This window comes from Solea senegalensis, linkage group LG8, assembly GCF_019176455.1.
Source record: "Solea senegalensis isolate Sse05_10M linkage group LG8, IFAPA_SoseM_1, whole genome shotgun sequence".
In the NCBI taxonomy this organism is placed as follows: Eukaryota; Metazoa; Chordata; class Actinopteri; order Pleuronectiformes; family Soleidae; genus Solea; species Solea senegalensis.
This window is the reverse complement of record NC_058028.1, coordinates 24,647,691-24,669,455: the sequence shown is the minus strand read 5'-3', so window position 1 is coordinate 24,669,455 and position 21,765 is coordinate 24,647,691.

The window sequence follows — 21,765 nt, the reverse complement described above, 5'->3', positions numbered from 1 at the left end:
TGTTTGTTTGTTTGTTTGTTTCTTTCTTTCTTTTCTTGTTGACAAACATGCACTTGGCACGACATGTTATTTTGCACTTCTATGTTTGGCTCTGCCTGTTTTGGTGATATGCAGGGATGTGCGGTTTATTTTTAGATGATGTAGTTGTGTGTGAAGCTCATCGAGACGGTGTTCCCAAACTTTTCACCTGTTTGGCGGAGGCCAAGCTGCCAGGGTCCCTTTTAGGACCCTGTTCTGGGGGTTAGCCAGGATGTTTTAGCTGCTTGGAAACGCCTTGTGTCTCTCAGCCTGACAGCACACATTATTTTTGGTGTGATTCTTGCACGATCAACACCTCAGTCACCTACAGTATATGTCTTATTTCCAGTTTGTTTATAAAATGAATATACACTTTCTGCTTGAACCAAAGCCGTGTCTCCCTCTGTTGTATGTCCTTGAGGCGTGTCGTGACACTTTTAAAAAAATCTTCAATTGGTAACACGTAAATGAATGAATTGGCAAGTGAATGAATCAAACTGAATTTATCAAGTCACAAAGAGACAACTTCCTTATGGACTTAAACAATATAAGTCTTGAATGGACTTGAATGGAGTGTATGTGCATTTGTTTTTAAAGGTGGGGTCAGCAGCGTAAGCAAAGCAAATACTCATGCACACTGATATCTGAGAATGCTTCTTCACAGCACTCTCCTATCGCTGGATAGTAGAAGACAGATGAATGCTTATATTATATTGTTTGCGATGTAATAGTTGATGTTCCTAAATGTTTTATTTAAATGTAGCTCCAAGAAGTTTACAGTCCCCATAGAAACTGCTTAGAGGCTTACATCTTGCTGCCACTGCCCCTTTTGTACAAGCAAAATCATAGTGTTCATGCTGTTCAGTTTAGCAGATTAACGCCCCAAAACGAGCAAAAATACTCTCCGCTGTCATTCGTTTCTCTCTCTCTCTCTCTAATGTCCCTCTTTGTGACATTGAGAATCTTTCCACAGGTGACCATATTTCTGTACATGTTGTCTCCTTATCTTGAAGCCTGAATGCTACCTTTTCCAACCCAGTCGTTTTCACTGCTTCAGTGACCCACGCTCTTTGACTGAAACACAATTTGCCTCGTAGGACGTTACAGTCTGTACAGAAAGTGATTTCACTGCACAATCCTTGAATTATCAATAAGGAAAATGCAAGCATTTCCATAAAGGTTATAAAGCCATTATTTTTTTTTTATTTAATGAGACCTGTCCAAGAGGGCAGCGGCATAATTACATTAAAAACAACAAGCAGATACAATTAAAATGACATAAACCACTTGCACACAGACAGTGTAGACTGAAACGATTAAGCAGACATAAGGCAGACTTCAAAGATACCATTGAAAAGTGCTCGTCTTGTGTACATGGTAAACTTGGAAATGTTTAATTTGAAAGCAGCACTTGTACATATATACAGAGTCTGTGGCGTTACGCCAACAATCATATGCCTGACTGGCTATCTAAACACAGGCTCGTACACAAAGAGTACGCTGTATATTTTGATATATAGAGAAAATTACTTTTCTGATATAGTACCTTGTGACTTCATATTGCACCTTTAAAGTAACACTCCCTGATATAAGATGTCTATAATAATTGTTATTTTGATAATAATAATAATAATAATAATAATAATAACAATAACAATAATAATAATAACAACAATAATAATAATAATAATAATAATAATAATAATAATAATAATAATGATAACAAAAATATATATTCGAGTTGTCTTGAATTTCAGGACCAGGAGACGGACAATTTTAATATGTAGTTTATGATTCCACCACAGTTTATAATTAAGGTTGTCAGTATTCATTGCCATAGCTCCTTGTTTACTGGCAGTGTGATTGGCTGTATTGTAAGGTCCTATCACACCTGAACCACATGCAGTGTGATGTGCAGTGAGTTGAAGAAGAATAGCTTTAAATGCTAACATCAAAATAAAAGAAGTTCCCTGTTATGTGTTTTAGGGTGAGTTGAACTTTGCTGAGTGGAAAGCAAACCAATTTGCCTACTGGGGCCTAAGAGTGAGTAAATAGAGTGAGTTCTGACATCAAGCTTCAAGGCAATGAGTCATGCAAGAACTCCAGTTAACTCTATACTCTCTAACCCTGGTGGGTCTTTGTCTTTTCACAGTCACACTGTACAACAGAATTGGATGCAGCCCTATCAATGCAACATCTCCTTGTACAAAAAATCAGTATGAAATATAATAGGATAACTCCACACACATAAACATATGCACTCTAAAGACACGTAGACACGTCTGCTGTTTTTCATTGCATGGTCCCTTTAAAAGCATTAAGTGTGTTTATGGCTTGTGCGTAACTGGTTGTCTGAATCTTGATTAACCTGAACTGTCAGCCTCAGGGCAGCAGCTCGAAGGCAGAATATCTGGGATGGGATGGTCTCTGAATACATCCAGGGCTCCTTTCACACAGCAAGAACTGTAAAGTTCCTCCAGGGAGGGGAACGGGCATCTGATGATCTTCTGGATGGTAGCGATGATGACGCGCCAGTGCAGATATCCAGTGAGGTGTGCGCCTCAGAAACCAGAAGACTGAGACCCTCTCCACACATTCCCTGCTAAATGAATATATGTTTTCATTTTTTTAAGATTTTTTTATGATCAGAATTTAAAATCCTTCTCCTCACATACTCAGTGATCACCCCGTCTCAAAGACATGATTATTCCTCACTACTCAAATAGACCACTCTGATCAGAAAACGGAGGCCTGCTTGTTGTTCCCAGAGTCTCGAAGAGAAGAATTGACTTCAACTACGTTAGATGTGATCGCAGGGGACACATGGAGACTCCCTCACTGCGTGACTGACTCAGACGAAATTGTTTCGGTAAGTGATTCAGTTCAGTTCGTTCACCCAAACAATATATTTATACAATTACGTCCAAATAAAAGCTTTCAAATACCAAGCTCCTCTCCTGTGGAACAAGCTCTCACTTTGGGTGTGGGAGGCAGACACTCTCCCTACATTAAAAGATCAACTGAACTTAAAACTTTCCTCTTTAATAAAGCTGATCACTAGGGCTGGTTCAAGTGAACTCTGAACCATGGCTTAGTTCTGTCATCATAGGCCTAAACTGCTGGGGGGAACAACCGTTAAGCAATGAGCACTCAGTAGGTGTCACATGTACACACTCAAGTTTGGCTGATTACAAACAAAACATCAAATTCAAGAGTGGAAACATATCAAATGCATCAATACCAAACATATTTAGTGACAATTTCTATAATTTGTGCACAGAGGGATGCAGCAGTGCTCACAATGCTGAAATTTAAATTCAGCTTTTTCAATTCAGGCCATGTTGAATCCCTCAAAGATAACTACTAAAAGGGCAGAAGGAAAGGAAGGTAACATTTTCAATTGATATTGACAGGGTTCGAGTTATAATCGGAACTTTGTGGTGGTCTAATAACTAATACCTGATGTCACACACACACACACACACACACTCACCACAGTGTCACACCTGGCACAGTGATTATACTATGTCACAGCGCATGTTATTCTATAGCGATTAGCGATATAGGACGTTAGTCATTCACGAGCGACATAGTGTAAAACATGTTTCTGTCAGCCTGTTATCTTGTTTATGTAAATTATACTCTTTACACTGAAAACTGCAATATTTGTGATTAAAATAATGTAATAATAACTATTAAACTATTAAAAACTCCCTTTTACTCCCTTCATGGGAGGTCAAACCCTCTTTTATAGGAGACCGGATATTAGCTGTTTTAATCGCTACTGTTACCTTACACAGCCCAAGTTTGACCATCTGCAACAATGTACTAGAGTTATATTTAAGTGGAAATAATATAAATAATAATTAATAATTAAATGGAGCTCCGTGCATATTGTCCACTCAAGCATTGGTCCAGAATTGTTTGGTTTGAAAGACGGACTTTTCAAAGGATATTTAGGTGTTTCAGTTCTGCTCTGCAGGCTCGCTTGTTCATAGCATGTTTGTGAGGTCAAACACAAGTCACTGACAGTCGGACTGAGTCCATTTTTAATGAGTTTACTGCTAATTTTGTGTAAAAGAGATACAGTATGCAAGATTACATGATTCCTAGCCCAAAAACTAAATTATTGTGCATTTCAGAGCAAACTGGAGAGCAGCAATGCTATTAAAGGTATTAAAGGAAACTTATAGATTAAAGGCTGTAACAGGTTTAGTGGCAGTGGCTATTGTTCATTCTCTAATGTCAAACAGAACAGCTGTCAGCTGAAGCATGTTAGCTTCATCTGACTGTGTTATTGTACAGGGGAAGCCTAAAGGGGACAAAGATAATAATGATCCAGGTAAGGATAGCACCTACATTCCACCGAAGCCTGAGGGCCTGAAATATTTCTGTCTTTTCAAGATGTCAACAACTGTGGTGCTGTCCAATGTCAAAATTATACGTTTCTTGCACAAATTGGCTGAGAAAATGCCACGAGTTCCAAACGGCTGATGTTGTAAGCATGTTTTTGGAGCAAATGTGTCATATTTCAAAGTGCTAGAAAGACCAAGGGTCCCAAAGCCAGAAATAAAAAGTTCATTGTTATCTGCAACTGTCCAAAGTAAAATACTAACTGACTGAATAAACGGACAGTGAAATTGAATTGCTTTCATTTGACAGGTTTTTCTAACAGGAAACTCAACTTTGTTGTACTTGGCAAACCTCTTACGTCCTTGCTGCAAAGTCACAGAGAAGATCAATGGTCTTGCAACATGGCTCAGAGGAGTAGTTAATCCACAACTGTCTGCATCAGTGACTTCAAACGTATCATTTTGCATTTACATATTTTGTCGTTTGAAATTCTTTGTTTGGATTTACCTGTGACACAAGTCCCCAAATTAGGAAGTTGCTGATTTTCTCTATGACTTTGAGTCTTAGATTTTCTAACTTTGGTTTCCAGTTAGAAAAAGCAGTGCAGCAAACATATCCATATGATTTGTAGGTGTAGATAGGCGTTAAGTCAATAAAATATTTTTTTTTCTTTATTAAGGCTCCGAGTACCTCATACAACCACCATGTCAAAAACCCAACCAGGTCTCATTCACATTATGCAATTTTAGCCCTACTTCCCATTCATCAACAGCATTTGGAAATTGGTAAGAAAAGTTGTGGATGTATTCTTTATTGCCGCACAGATATCAGTGCATTTTCTGGAATCATTTTAGTGGTGTGACGCATATCTAACAGGATAATACTCTGCATTTGTCACACAGTGCTAATTTGCTAGTGTTACAGGTGTGGTAACCATGTTGTGACTGACAAATTGAGTCAAACTACAATCAATAATTGCCCAAGAAATGTGGATGAAGTGGGGGTGTTTTATGCTCTGTCATCTTAAAGAATTAAAGTAAATATTTTATAGTTCATGGGTGGCAGAAACATTCATAACGGCCATCTAAAGTGGAAAGCACAGCAGCAGCAGCATTACTAAAATGTTGAAAGGGGGCATATCACCACCAATATTGTTAGACACACTTCTAGAGCTTGTATACTTGGTGAAGGATAGTTAGATAAGATTTCTACATGTCACCTGATGCAAGCTGCTGTTTGCACTTTACTCTGAACATGATCATCCTGAGTCGTTTAGTGACAAATTTCATTTAGTTTACAGGACAAGCATCATTCTGACCACTGATGCTGAACCAGGTGGGAGTTGTGTCAATCCCTGGAAGACAAAAAGAAAATCAAAATAAAGCAAAGCATTCAGAGAGCGCAACCCTCCATCAATGGAATTCAACTTGGTGCATGTTGTATGTAATTCCAAATAAAAGTGTGTCATGAAGTACAAGTTACACAACAACACGCATTTTACATCGCTGACTCAGATTCACAGTGATATTTTTCTTTTTCCAAATAACACCACCCACACACAAGGAACTAGTTGGAACATTGTATTGATCAGTTGGTTTAGTGCTGAAAACCTCACTCCTCAACTCAAGTCATGAGCCGGTACACCAGCTAATCCTTGTTTTTGCTCTCGCTAGTCTTTTAAAGGTCCATGTTTAAACATGAGGAGTGTTTACTGGCAGACATTGAATATATATATGTTTGTATAACTGTATAATATAACGTAGACCGAGTAGTGTTGGTTTCGTTTGTGAACTTTGACTTTGAGCGAACGAACTGAACAGAATCGCTTACTGAAACGACTCTCACAGTTCAGCTGAGATCTACTGCGACTAAAGTGAGACAGCGTCAGCGGAATCACTCAGTCACTCACTCACTCACTCAGTCACTCACTCGCTCACTCTGTGTGTCCCCCACGCTAACGGCTAACAACACTGCTGCAGCTCAGCAGCCACCGAGATGAGAGGAGGACAGTGCAACACCTCTCGCCACCTTTCATTGTTTCCGCCACATTCAAGCTACAATATGACAAAAACAACGGATATCAACAACTTCATTAACGCCACCCATTATGAAAACAAAGAAAACACACACACAGATTTGGGGGGGGGGTGCTTAGTTTCCATGGAGACAACAGAAGCATAGGTGGACAATGTTGAGTGACAGTTCTCTAAAATGTCCGGTGACAGAGTTTAAAGCAGCCATTCGACGTCATCAGTTCTTACACACTGGACCTTTAAAATGTTAAGTTTGTTGAAGGACTTATTCACTCTGTCACAAGTCTGTCTTCAGGCAATGCTCACACCATGTAATGTAATGTAGATGGATACTTATACCCCTTCTTCCACAACATGAACAGAATGTGCAGGCTGTTCATTCGATTTTAAATAGAGTAATGTTTTTTTACCTTGAATCCTTGAAAGTTTGTGAATTTGTGCAAGAAAGAAGTTAAGTTGATATTTAGGTAAATGTCTCCCTTGTTTATTTCAACGTCACCTACTGTTTCATGCCCTGCATCGTGTGCACAAAGTTCAGAATGAGTCATCATTTCTAGCGGTGTTATGGACGCTGTCCACTGTTGATTTGAGGTTCCACACAGAACAATGAGCGAGTTTAAGCAAGAGAGAGCAAATTACGTGATGCTTGGGAAATGCAAGTCCAAGGTCTCTGGCTCACCTAAAAAACACTGACTTGCCCAAGATCCCAAGGACAACCACTTCTCCTGGAAAGTCCTTGAAAAGTGGCGATGTCACCTGTAGGTGAATTTCTGTTGTGAAGCGTCAAAAGTTGCCCAACGACATGTTGAGCTTTAACAAGCTAAAGTTTATTGGTGTCACCTGTAACCAGGCTCCTGTTGCACAATCACACTGGTGTCTGTCTCTTACTGTGAGTCTCAAATGTGTCAATCTGAATGAGAACATCATTTACAAATATAGGAAGATGTGAAACTAGTGATTGAGATTGTTAACTCTCCAGGAAAATGGTTAATCCAGTGGGAAGTAGATCCATTTCTCTATTGAGTCCCTTCAGTGGTGAATTCACTTTTATCCACATTGAAATGGCATTTTGGGAACACTGAAACCGTATTTTATGGAAATGCGTCCAAGAGTGGGATAACCTCAAAACTTTGATTTATTATTGTTATTTATTATTTCTCTTTATTTATATTTATATACTATTTTTTGATTTTTTTTTTAAATACTATTTCTTGTTCCCTTTTGCTGGTATTTTTGAGTGGACAGCAAAGTAAAATTTCATTGTACAGGGAAACGTGTTTCTTTACTGTGCTTACTGCGCTTTGTTATTGTCATCTTCCTCTTCTTGTGTTTAACTTTTCAGTTCTGCCTTTAGACGCCCTGGCTTTCATCATTCTGTCTCTGTTTCTGTGATTGTGTGCACTGTAATACGTTCTTATTTGAATAAGCTTTATTTCACATGCTCATTGACATTGAAGTGATGCCATGTTTACAGAAGAATGACAAGGAAATATAATGTTTGTGTTTTGTTCCATTGCCATGTGCATAGGGCCACAAATGGAGTTCTTTTTGCAACCAGCACAGTCGGGCCCTTATGGTTTCCTGGTTGACTTCAAAGGGAAGCTGGAACACTATGTCTATTTTAAAATAAAATATGGTCTATGTATTCTTTGCTTTCATGCGGGCTGTAGCTACATAAATGATAATAGAGGCTTAAAACAAATAAATACAAATCATTCAGCAGACCTGATCCCAGTATAACACACAAGCATTGCTTTTTCTTCATGACTCATGTGCGTGTAATAACTGCTTACAAAAGCGATCACTCCTTTTGTCTCCGAAGTCGCAAGACGGCATAAGTTGAACCCTTACGGTGATTAGCATAGCTCAGCATTGTGCCTGTGCTGCCTTATTATCTCTGACTGGATGTGCAGGTATAAATAACTTTTCATCTGACAACATAGCGTGACGGCGGAGTCCTCCAAAGAGACGGAGAGGAATGTGGTTGATGCTGCATCAAAGGGAGTCTCCGAACAATTACGTTGAAATGATGGAGAGACTCAGTGAACTCTGTTCGATTTGAGGCGCAAATGCAATAAACGTGTGGATCTCAATGTCCCTTTTTTTCAACAAGATAAATGTATTATTCATTATTATTATTATTATTTATTAAAATTTAAAAGGTAGGGTGTGAAATACAATTGATTATTGTACCCATAAATATGTGCGTACTGTATGATCACTTTAAAATAGGTTTTTGTCGACTTTGAATAAATATATATATATCATATATATATATATATAATTAAAAAAAAAAAAAGAACAGAACATTAAAATGAGAGAAAGAAAACAAAATGTTAGTTGTTGTTAAATTATTAAAAGAATGACAGTACATTACTGGATATAACTACTGTGTATTTAGAGTATGTTGCTGTAATTCTGCAACTACTGTGTCCACCAGTAATAATAAGGAATACGGGTCAGTTTTCATTCACCATTTTTCATCACCACTGGTACAAAGGCAACATTAGACATGACTAAATACACTCCTTGACTCTTTTGACGACGTTTTGTTATTTGAAAGAGTGAACATTTGAAGTAGAGTGGATTCCACATTAGCTAACTTACTATGGCAGTTTTGTTTTAGCAAAATAGGAACGTCAAATTGTATTTATTAACATGCTGCAAAACATCAGCAATCTTGTTTGCATTTATGGTGTGTAGGAAAGTGAACCTTTATAAAACAGTCTGAATAAGAGAGAAACTGAGGTGTAATTATTATTATCATTATTAGTAATGATAATAATAATAATGATAATAATAATGATAATAATAATAGTAGTAGTATTAATCATTTAAAAAATAGTGGAAGCAAAATCAGCACCAAATGTGAATATTTTCAAATCCAGGTGATTTTTTAAGAAAATATTTTCTCAAATACTTTAAAAGATTGAACTCTTTTTAAGTATTTTAAATTTTAATCTTCTGCACTTTACATTATTTTAAGTATGTTTTTCTTGTTTTATGCTGCACTGCCATATTGTTGTTTTTAGTTATCAGAAATATTCACAAACCACTCCCTCTTTGTTAAACCAAAAATAAAACAAGTGAAACCATTGCTTTCTTGTCTGCTTGTGTTATTTCTTATTGTCTTGACTAATCTTTTTTAATGGTTGTTGTTTGTCTCACTTTGAAGTGTTTTATGTACGACTGTCGCTCGCGTGCGTGTCTTGTTTGTTTAAAGTCTTAGCGTTACACCCTACAGTCTTCAGGTAAACCCTGAACCACTGAGATACTCCGGTATGTTCAGATCATAAACATAACAGGAGAACATTCCTGAATGGAAACAATGTGCTGCCATAGTAGGACGGGTTCAGAGACAACTACATTATCTTTGAGATAAAGGTCGTGGGTTGATTACTCAGCCAGTGTTCAGTGAACATTGCTGTGGCGCCTCCACCCCAGCTCTGTGGAAAAGTATTGTGTTTGAAAACAGGTTTCTGTCACGGATACATCAGTGTAATGAGAGGTTTTTAATCGACCCCATTGTCCCCATTTATTCCTACAGAAATTTCATTTTGCACACAATTCCACTGGTGTCACTCAAATGTCCTTTTTTAAAACCACTGTTTTGCAAATCGCTCAACATAAATTGCATCATTTGTTCTCACTTTGTTCACCTGCAAACACTGACCTTCAAAATGCAGCACCCTGATTACCAATTAGTCTCACCCAGGTTGTTGTATATGTGCACACACGTCGGAGAAGGAAAGAAGCCTTGAGTAGCTCCTTTGATTTTCTTTGTTGTGTTTCTCATAGTACTTACAGTACATATAATAGAGTTTTTCTACATAAAACACACATGTACATGTTGTACTGTAAATGCTGTTTTGACATTTTTCAACTTCCATTGCATTTTAAATTTATTGGCTAAATTTGCAATACACTAATTACACTAGAACAGTTTAAATCAGGGGTGTCAAACATACGGCACGGGGGCCAGAACCGGCCCGCCAGAGGGTCCAATCCGGCCCACAGGATGAATTTGTTCAAATTTCACACTAATCTAAACGTAATGTCAAATGCTCCAGATACCCGTGACTAAATGTTTGTGCCTTTATAGATCCAGTGTGCTGTGTAAATAGTAAATTTAGGCATGATATTGTTGAAATTGCACTTATATTTCTCACGAAATTTCATGTTTTGCAAAATTATCCTTCAGTAAATGTAAAACAAAGGAGAAAAACATAGGGGTTCTTGTTGTTCATAGGTTATTATTCTATTATTTTGCTATTTTTACTGGTCCGGCCCCCTTGAGATCAAATTGTGCTGTATGTGGCCCCTGAACAAAAATGAGTTTGATGGTGGTTTAAATAGCTGAATGAAACAAATATTACAAGGATTATGTCCAAATTCAACAACAATTCATTCCCCTGAATAGGTAGTTGGAGACTAGAAGTTGCATCACGTGTGTTTAAGATAGAACACCTAGACGTTTGATTGCATGTTTAAAGTTAAAAGAGCAGTGGCTTCACTGCCTGGACGTGGCAGAAAGAGGTCCTGAGGACGCAGGTGGTCAAAAACCCTCGACTGACTGCAAAAGACCAGCGGCGGGACCAGAGATCCACAACAATTCCTCATTGTCACATACTGAAGACGCATAATATCCTAAACTTTCGTTTAGTTTACAAAATCATTCACAATTTTCCACTGAAACACTTGACATCTGTAATAACACCTAGGGTTACGAAGTCTACATCCAGAGGGCAGTGTAATATTCCCAGAGGTAAAACCACTCTTGCACAGTCGACATTTACATATAAAGCTATAAAGCAGTGGAATAAGCTCCCCTCAGAACTTTTAGCACATGATCTTACCACCTTCTCCAGAGAAGTCAACCCATGGTTTACCAAGGTGTGTGTTTCAGAAGAAGTCCTGGAGGATACTAGAGGGGCCATCACAGTCGGCACTTGTCACTTGAACCACATTGAAAATCTCTGGTGGTGGGATTTGAAAAAGGCGATTGCAGCTCGCAAACCCAAGAACATTAGAACTGGAGGCTTTCGCTCATGAGGAATGGGTTAAGATTCCTCACGAGCGATGCCAGAAACGACTTTGTTACTTTGAGAACTCAATAGTTTCTCAGGTGATATTTGGGTTAAAAAGTTTGAGAACTTCTGTGCTGAGTGACAGGAACGTTTAGAGTTTGGAGATACTGAGCCATGTTTAATCAGGTGATTATGAATTATTACATTACATTACATGTCATTTAGCAGACGCTTTTATCCAAAGCGACTTACAATGGAATCAAGTACAATTAGCCAGGGGTGGAATCGAACTTGCGACCATGATGTCTTTGGTACACAAGGCAGGGTCTTAACCACTGAGCCACTCCACCCCACTGTTAGAACCGTTACTGTGGATTATATGTCTGTCTGTCTGTCTCTAAATTACTATGAGGTTTGACTGTAATGAATGTAAGCATCTAAATCAATACAAGAGCATTGAAAAGAGATGGAGCCAGTTAAGAAAATGCGAGCCAGCGATTGTGAAAATGCTATAGTAAAGCACTGTATCATAACGTATGCATTTTTTAAAAACTTGAACCAAACATAAATTTAGGAATAAATAAAGACTGTAACTGTAAGTATTCAGGTGAAGTGGGAAATCAGACTGGAGAGGTTTGGTGCTGGGACATGAAATCAATCTTTTTAACATTAAGAATCCACAAGTTTTCTTATTGATGCCAAGTGTGTCTCGTGAAATAAGGGGGTACTCATGAAAACCAGGTCTGGAGAGACTCCTGTAACTGTAACAGTGATGACTGCAGAACAGGGAAATCCTCCAAACACTGGCTTCACTGGCTTCCTGTAAACATTAAAGCAGAATGTAATGTTCTTTCTCTTGTGGCCTTTAATTATCATATATGTTAAAACTTAACTAAAGGCTATCGGCCAATCAGACATCTGCTTGTATTACATGTATTATATACATGTATAATTTTTGGTTCCAGGAGGACACAGACAGGTGTTGCAGCTATGTCATGGATTATAATAATAAAGCTCACCTTGGATAAACACAGGGGACCACATTGCTAAGAAAAGCAGTGTCTGTCACATCAGCCCTGCACTTGATCAGCAGGAGAGAGTTGTTAACACCTAACGATGAAGTCTGGCCATGGTTGGTGGTTATTTTTACAGAATAAACTGTGTTTGAACGATCATTTTAAAGTGGATCTCTCTCATCAAACCCTGTCTCCTCAGGCTGCTACAAGCAAACATTCTGCCTCTCTTGCATCATCTTCTTATTAAGCTGCATTTTAAGTGAGGTGTGGTGCGTTTGAGAGCAGTTTGTGTCCAGTCCTCTGGCGCCATCTAGTGGCACAACCACCCTACAAGGCCTGTGTTTGCTTTAGCTGCAGTTATGAAGGTTCACCATCAAGGGGGAGTATTGCACTTTCTCTCCCATTCTCCCTGTTATTATTATTCTTCAGTTTGCTTTTAATCCACTTTTACATCTTTGTCTTATAATTTTTTGCCAAGGTCACAGTGAAAAAAACACACTTTTATTTAATTTCACCTTTGAAAAGAAACTCACAATGTGTTTCATGTCAGAGATTGCCTATATGTATGAATATAGATAGATATAGATATAGGTATAGCCAATGTTCATCTACAACATAAAAACATTCATGCAATGATGATAAATTACTTGAATACAGACATCTGTGTACTCCAAACCCCTTTGTAAAAATTGTAAAATAGATAAATGACACAAACACTGCACTAAAGATGAATAAAAGGCAAACTCAAACAATTAAAAGTGACATGCGAATCAGATAAAATGAAATAAAAAATTCACTAAAGGAAGAATCTAAGAGAAAAACTTTACACAACAAAAGCATTAAAAAAGTTAATAGTACAACACACAAGTGTCAGTAAGAAAAAAGAACCTTAAATGCACCACAGTGTGTTGATTTATATTAACTGCAGGCCATTATGAGTTTGTGTGTGTGTGTGTACTTTGTTTCCTACAGCAAAAACTGCACAAGTCCTCACTTGTTGCAGGTACTGTTCATTAAATGACTTTCACTGTAGCTGTTGAATACTTTCACCGCCGCTCAGGGCGATACTTTTGAGTCACGCGTGGTTGTAACGCACCTCCCTGCTCTCACTGCAGGACAACCCCACACATGGCTGCTGTTCAACCGTTCAATCCTAAATAAATATGCTCCACAAAAACCCTCCACAAATCTTTGCACACATACAAAAAGCCAGTTTTTGGTTACAGTGATATGAAGTATGCAAAACGGCCGTCAAATAACTCAAAGCACAGAACATACAAACCTCCTTAAATAGGCGTCAAAATATGAGTCATCAGTTTAGTTGCATAATCATTTTTCCTTTTTTTTTTCTTTTAAATATATGACTGGGGCTTTTGAACATCAAAGCTGTGCTGTCTCCTCACTTAACCTGGCCGAGCCTGTGAGTCATCTACTGTCAAGACCAAGTTTCCTCGATGTGAATGTTCTGCCCTCGTTCACTTTCTCTCCGGTGGGGCAAGTTTGTGCAGTGCATGGACAACAAGTCTGTCTGCTGCTTGCATGCGAGTGCTAATGTTGCCAGGGCAGTTCTGAGGAAAGCTGATGTTTAACTAAGATAAGCACCTGGCACAGTTACCTGTGCCCCCCTGTGCCCAAATTAAAAAAGGGAAGTTCCACAACTTCCTGAATATGGCGGCAATTCTGAGGAATGTCTTCAAGGGCTCAAGATACAGTGTTTTCACAGTTGTGTGAGGTTGTTTTATGTTATGATTCCCTGCTTTGAATTTAGCATTTGGTGCAGTTTAAAAATGGAAAAAAAAACAACCCCTGTGTGACCCTTATACTACATTTCAACAACTGTACTTAATGAGTTGTGAATGCTGATTCGGGGATTCCCAATAATGTTCCTGTTTTCTTTATTACTACCCAGAGATCCCTTATTGATTTACAGAATCACATGTAACAAGGCTAATTATTATAAATGTAATATATATATATGTTCATATTTACTCACACATGTGTTGTTCTTTTATTCATGTGTCCCTTAGTCCATGTTTGTTGGTGCGGGACCTCCAGCATTTCTGTTTCTTTTTTTTCTTTTTTTACAGATTTGACACTGTCTTGTCATGTGTCCGTTTACTTTTTTTATTTCATAAACCTGCAGAGTCTGCAAAAGGTTTAATGGTGAAGTGGAGTAAAAAACAATGCATGAAATAAGGATTTATGGCAGAGCTGTTGTACTAGATCACAGCCAAGCGTATCAGTGTAGCTAATATATCTAATATTTAATACAATATTTAAAAATGAGCCTAATAAGTAACAATTAGACGTCCTTGGAATTTTCCCCCCCAGAAAGGTTGCAGGATTTGAATGCACATATTTGTTGTGACCGTTCTTTGCTGTGCTACAAGTACAAAAAGGACTGTTTATGAAGACTGATGGACTGTCAGTCCAAGATAACAATCGTATTTACTGTTAATCTCATTGAGGGCACGTCATTTCGCTGCATGTGAGGTAAACATTAACCTATTGTCAATTGCCTCGCGGGACTTTCCCAGTGGGCTGCATTTTTTGAGCCGTCACGATGATCACTTTTCATTATATTGAGTGGTGCAAGCATTCACTGCTCCCTGTCTTATCTTAGTATGTTATGAACTTTGGACCCTGCACCTTTAATAGTGTCGAGAGTGAATACTAACACTTTTCCTTCACCGCTCACTGTTTGGACATTCTTTCAGCAGGAGCAGCTGTGCAAGCACTTTGCATCGTCCTCTGCACACACTGTTGTCCTCTCCTCCCCACCTTACACACAGACTTACACAGAACATGCATGTGCACAGTTTGTGCAGGGGAGAGAGGGGGAGAGAGAGAGGGGGGGAGAGAGAGAGAGGGTGAGAGAGAGAGAAAGAAGTCAATAGGTGAAAGATGAAAGTGAAGCCACAGCCCCCGGTGTAGGTTTGTTTGCCCCTGCAGGTTGAAGCATGTTTCTGGTCCTTATAGGCCTGGCATGTACACACAGGCCAAGAACAAGCGACTGGCATGAACACACACACACACACACACACACACACACACACACACGCACACACACACACACACACACACACATACTTCACACATTTATCCTAATAAGAACTCATTTTCAAAGAATTTTCACCACAATTCAGATCTTAGCCCAGAACCTAACCAGTTCCACAGCAATGAGGTTCTGTCTCATTAGGACCTGGTTCTAGTCTCCATGAGGACTACTGGTCCTGACAAGGGCAGTGTTTATGCCAGAAAAGGGTCAGTAACTTTATTGTATACAATAAAGTTATTGATTTCACATAGAAGCCAGTATGGATGGTTATGAATGAAAAACAAACAAACACAGAAGAGGAGCAGAGTTATCCATAAATAAAGAAAATCATATACTATATGGTTAAAATACTGATAATAAATAAGCAGTATTTGAAAAAACTGATTTGAAAGAAAAAAGCATCTTAAGTCCTGGAAAGTGTGTGTGTGTGTGTTTTTTTTAATAAATAAATGCGTACACAAGATAAATAGGGGGTTGAGATGAAAAGCAATCAATCAATAAACTAATTCATTAAATAACAAAACAAATAAATGAAATTAAATTGATACACAATATATAGAAACTATGAATTAAACAGGCTAAATTAAGAACAGAAGAAGTCAACTGGGTTTTTGTCCTGTCATCATTAGAAGACAACCAACCACGATAAGCAAAACAAAATGGACCAGGTGCAAAAATGAAGAGCTTCAAAAACTAATAAACCCATTAAAAAAAGAGTCATGCAGGAAGTGGGTGCATGGACCTCAGTATCGGCGTCACGTACACGCTCTTGGTCTTTGTCAACACACGTGCAGCGTCATTCTTTAAGTAATGTTGACTCATGCTCTTTTTGAAATGGCCAGAAATAAGAAGAATAAAACCACAAATCAGAGTCACAACTATTCTTATCTGCAGGCAATTATACAAAATAAAAAACACGATTATGAGTGTTATCTTATCCTTATCTTCAACTACACCTAATTTGTGATGATGTATGTAAATGTAAATTAGAGATTCACTGGCACTGAGCATTTAAACAACAAAGAGAGTGTGTGATATACATTATTTACAGCGTTATGTCAATTAATAACATACCTTTGTTAAAACTCCAAACTCTTTGCATCAGTTTTCATTGCTTTCCACACAAAATGACCCCTTTTAGTTTTCACAAGATCCTTGAAGACTTTTTCCGTTCACCTGCAGAACACTATTACTGACTTACTCTCTAAGTCATTCAATAAAGAGAGTGAAGGTTTGCTCTGCTATGAAAATACAGTAAAACATTTTTGTTTACACTTCCAGATCATCATTTATACACGTTCTCGGTGAGTGTCAGTAGTGTTGTTAAAGCGTGTGCTTTCTAAACTGAGACACATTTCACTCCAGAGACATGATTTAGTAAAAGTTGACCTTGACCCTTAAAGTGAAGCTTCTACACACGACTATGTAAATAAATAGTTTTACACTCTTCTAAAACTTGACTTAGACCTAGACCCTGAAAACATAGATATAGACACCGCGTTTATTATGTTTGTGTGTATTAATGGCTGTAGCTAATTTGCATAATATTATACAGTTTGGCATATTACAAACGTTATTACCCTGTACTTTCAACGTTTAATCAAGGGACTAAAACGCACACACGTGAACGGCGGTGAAGATGGTGAAGTGTCAAAAATGAAGCCATTTTGTTTATGTTAATTAAACAGTCAAAGACTCCAAATTCACCTTGGGAAACAGGGCTAGCCAAATTCAGCATGCACCCTACTTATGTTAAAAAGTCAGGTTCCCAACTTTTACTAAAAGAAAAGAGATACGTGTGGTGTTTCATGCATTTGAGTGTGTTTTTTATTTTTAACATCAGACACCGGTGACACATGATCATGTCACGTGTCACTGTTGTCTGAAAACGTACATAACAAATAACTTATAATTAACTATCCAACTGGAAAAGTCTGTGTAACCCAGAAAAGGTTGTGAGAAATACAACAAAAAGGACAAATAAGAAAATAAATAAGCTAATTTATAGTCATACACACAAGAATGACACATGCAAAGTTCAAGATTACAGAATTCTCTGATAGCATGGTGGTGCAGTGGCTAGCACTGTTGCCACACAGCAGGAAGGCCTTGGGTTCAAAATCCGGTCCATCCCAGGTCCCTTTCAGAGACCCTTTTTCTGCTGGCTGTGGACCTCTGGTCCTCTGGAGTGGACTCCTTTCTGTGGACTCCCCTGCCTTGGATTCCCTGGTCCTCGGGCTGGGACTCCGATCTGGCTGTGGACTCCTGGTCCTCGGGTTGTGGACTTCTGGTCCTGGGCTGTGGACTCCTGGTGCCTGGCTGTGGATTCCTGGTCCTCGGGCTGTGGACTCCCTGGTCTCGGGTTGTGGGGTCCTCTGGCTGTGGACTCTGGTTGTCTGGCTGTGGATTCCTGGTCCTCGGGCTGTGGACTCCTGGTCGTCTGGCTGTGGATTCCTGGTCCTCGGGCTGTGGACTCCTGGTCCTCGGGTTGTGGACTTCTGGTCCTCTGGCTGTGGAGTCTGGCTGGATTCCTGGTCTGGGCTGTGGATGGACTCTCCTGGTCCTGGGCTGGACTCCTGGTCCTCGGACTGTGGACTCCTGGTCGTCTGGCTGTGGATTCCTGGTCCTCAGGCTGTGGACTCCTGGTCCTCGGGCTGCTCATTGGCGGTCCATTACTCCTACTTCCAGGAAGTATTTCCCCACAGGGATCAATAAAATGACCTTAACTTTAACATTGACCTCATCGGAACCAAATAGTTGGTGATGAAGGTTTGTCACTTTTGTTATTGCACAGTAGTTTGACCTGTGTATATATTATATGAACAAAGTATCACTTTGAGCAGCTTTACTTTGAGTTCTCATCACTGGGATCAGACAACATCGCAGCTCGTGGTTGTGTTAATTCACCCAGTGGGACACTGTGTTTTGGAGCCTCGCCAAATATGAAAGTATAAATAACGTACACATAGCTTCAAGGGAAATTTCCCCATTTGAACATCCAGATCGTGAAATGTCATCTGTCTGTGTTTCTCGGGAGTTCAGTCTGTTATATACTCTGTTCTGATCATTTTGCAAATTTCTTAGAAACATGGAGTGGAATTGATTCTCCCAAATGCAGCAGCCGTGTTCATCATGAGGCTGACAGAGAAATCTGCTGTCGCTCTCTTCATCATTAGACAAAGATAAAAGTGCCAAAGATGTAGAGAAAGCAGAGGAGATATGATCAGCACTGAAAACTAGCCCACAGGCTAAACTGTCAAATGTGACTTACAGTGAGTAATACTGTAACTGTTGCTTTTCTCTTTTGTTTTTTCCCTTCCTTGTCATTCTCCCCTCTGTACGCTGGTGGTAATTAAATAAACCCACACTGAGGCATCTGGACTGCATTCTCAATGTAAAACCCTTCAGCTGCCTGAAGTATCTCCAGGCAAAATTCTCACCCAGAGATGGACATGCCTTACAAAGTGAGTCCAGCAGCTTACGTGTCCGTTTAGATATTTGAGACGAGAGTTTTTAACCTAAAGGTGGAGGGGTTGGTGCTTTGAGACCAGGTTTTTTTTTCAATGAAGACAATGTTGATGCCCTAAAGTGAAAACCATGATATTATCACTCACCCTAACTGAGTGGATTTGTGCAAACACTTAAAAAAACAGTCATGACCAGGAAATGGTTATCGTCACCCTCATTTCCTCATCTCACCAAGAGTTCCTGTTCACTGACTCCAGCCCACACAGATCGCTCAGATCATGAGACGCGAGCCTCAAAATGTTTCCAAGACTCAAAACCAAATCAGTTAAAGGTGCATTTTGTCACTATAGTCCTGTTTTCTTGCACCAACTGCTTGATGACCCATAATCTGCTGCAGATTTAATCTTTTTTTTCTGTTTTTCGAGCATATAAAAGATGCTGGTTTTATATACTGTAAATGTGCCCGATTCTGCTCTTCCTATCTTTATCACATTCAAAGCATATTGAGTTAAGTATGAAATGTCCACACAGGGCCACACAGAGGTATAGGTGGCTAGCACTGTTGCCTCACAGCAAGACAGTCACTGGTTCAAATCCCGGGTTTGACAGAGGGCCTTTCTGTGTGCATATGGCAGATAAAGCAGTGGACAATAAGTGAGAATACAATGTACTTTTAATGTGTCAGCAAACATCGGTACTTTCTACTTCACTACATTTGTGCAGTGTGATGCATCACTTGTTGACCTTTTTTTTTTTTTTTTTAAATTAACAACCAGGAAGAGGGGAATTGGTGCACGGATCCAGTCTGTGTGAGGGGAGCACGTTACACTGGACTCCACCTCCTTTAATGAGACTAAAACTTGCCTGCAGCTGCACTCACTCACTCGCTCATTCACTCAATCCTTACACCACTGCTTCCCGCCTTAAAATTCACATTTTGGCTGGTTTGTTCCATATATATATATGTATACATATATATATATATGTATATATATATATATATATATATATATATATATATATATATATATATATATATATATATATATATATATATGTATAGGCAAACATAGTTAGTATGTGCAGTAAATTAAATGTCTTCCAATAAACCTTCCAGAATCATACACACACTGGTTAATCAGTTAAATAAAAAAAGTAGAGAAGTTAATGTGGTTACATTTTGGTTGATTTATTTGTACTTTTACTCAAGTAAAGCGTTTCTTCCTTCACAATAAATGAACAACATTACAAAATCTATCAAAAGTAGATATGAGCATATATAACTTTGTTAAAATGTTGCTGTAAACTGTCTGCTGTAGCTACATGTAACATAACATAAATATATTGTATTGTTTTTTAATCACTTTTTTTATGTCCTAACCTAGTACAGGTTAGTTGAAAACTAGTAATAGCTATAACCTCTATGTGCAAACCACCCCAGCATGTCCATAAGGAAGTCTCTAGAAAAATAAACTATACAAGCAAATTAAATAAGTCATTTCAGAAGCATGAGCTTACGAGTAACTGAGGTGTCGGAGCACACACACCTTTCATTATCGTCTTATCATCAGAAAATTGCATTATTTCCCTAAACCAATTACATCGTTAAATGCAACAAAATAAAAACACATCCAAACAATTCGAACCCGCCAAAACAGTTAGATGGTATCACTCAGTGAGGCAGTGAAACACACACAGAGGTTTCAAAGCTGAGGTTCATAGACGTTTGGGGTTTTTGAGCGTTGCTGGTCAGTGAACCGTGACAAGCATGCAGGTGTTTCCCTCCTGCAACAACTAAGGCCAGTTTCAGGCTCAGTGTGAACCCAAGATTTTTGCAGCTGTTTTAATGGTGACAGTATTTTGAGTACTGAATATAGAAATAAAAGATGCAGAGAGAATAAAAGCCAGATGTTTGCATGAGTGTATAATGAAAAATACATTGCTGTATTTTTGTGCCTTCCAAAACTTCCAAATATTGTGACCTCAGAATCCTGCTCATGTGCACACACGGATGTCCAGATTCAGGTAAAATAGGAAGAAACCACCTCTGACCAGTGGAGGTCAAAAGAGGAGGCTTGTCTCACAAGTTAAAGTATAGTTTTATATAGTTTTTTATCCTTCATTTTATTTAAGTAATTGTGCAGATAAAGAGATTTATTCCAACATTTGACTTTTTGAACTAAAAGAAAATACAGCGTTGTGCAGTCTGAGAGCATTCACTGATAAAATACAGTTTGCAAAATGCTTGATTTCCATATCTGCATTTTACAGATTCAAAGTAAGAGCTGTCAGATTTAGAATTGTGTGAACCCCACTATTATTTTATGTAGTAAATGCATTTGTCTTGTTTTGCGGTGAATTATATCTGCAGCTAACCGTCTTCTAAGGCTTTTTCAAGAGTCTGAGAAAGAGGAAGTTAATCACAATGACATGACTGTAAAAACAACTGTCGGCCGTATCAGACCTGAACTCCATCTGAAATACATTCACTAAGCTTTTTGCCTTTTCATTCAAACCTGACTCAAGCAGCTTTCAATACAGTGTGCTCCTCCTCAGTGTGTCTATGTGTGATGTGTTGATTACATAGTACATGTACATGTCTGTGTTAGTATTCGTATTAGTACTAGTATCAATGTTTGCACAGAAAACTAATGATATATTCAAATGGAGGACGGGATGTTTGTTCTGCTAAACCAACCAAATCTAATCTGCTGTAATAATACATTGGTCAACTGTTTGGCCACATGGTGGCTCAATGGCTCATATTAATGCCTCATAGCAAAAAGGTCGCC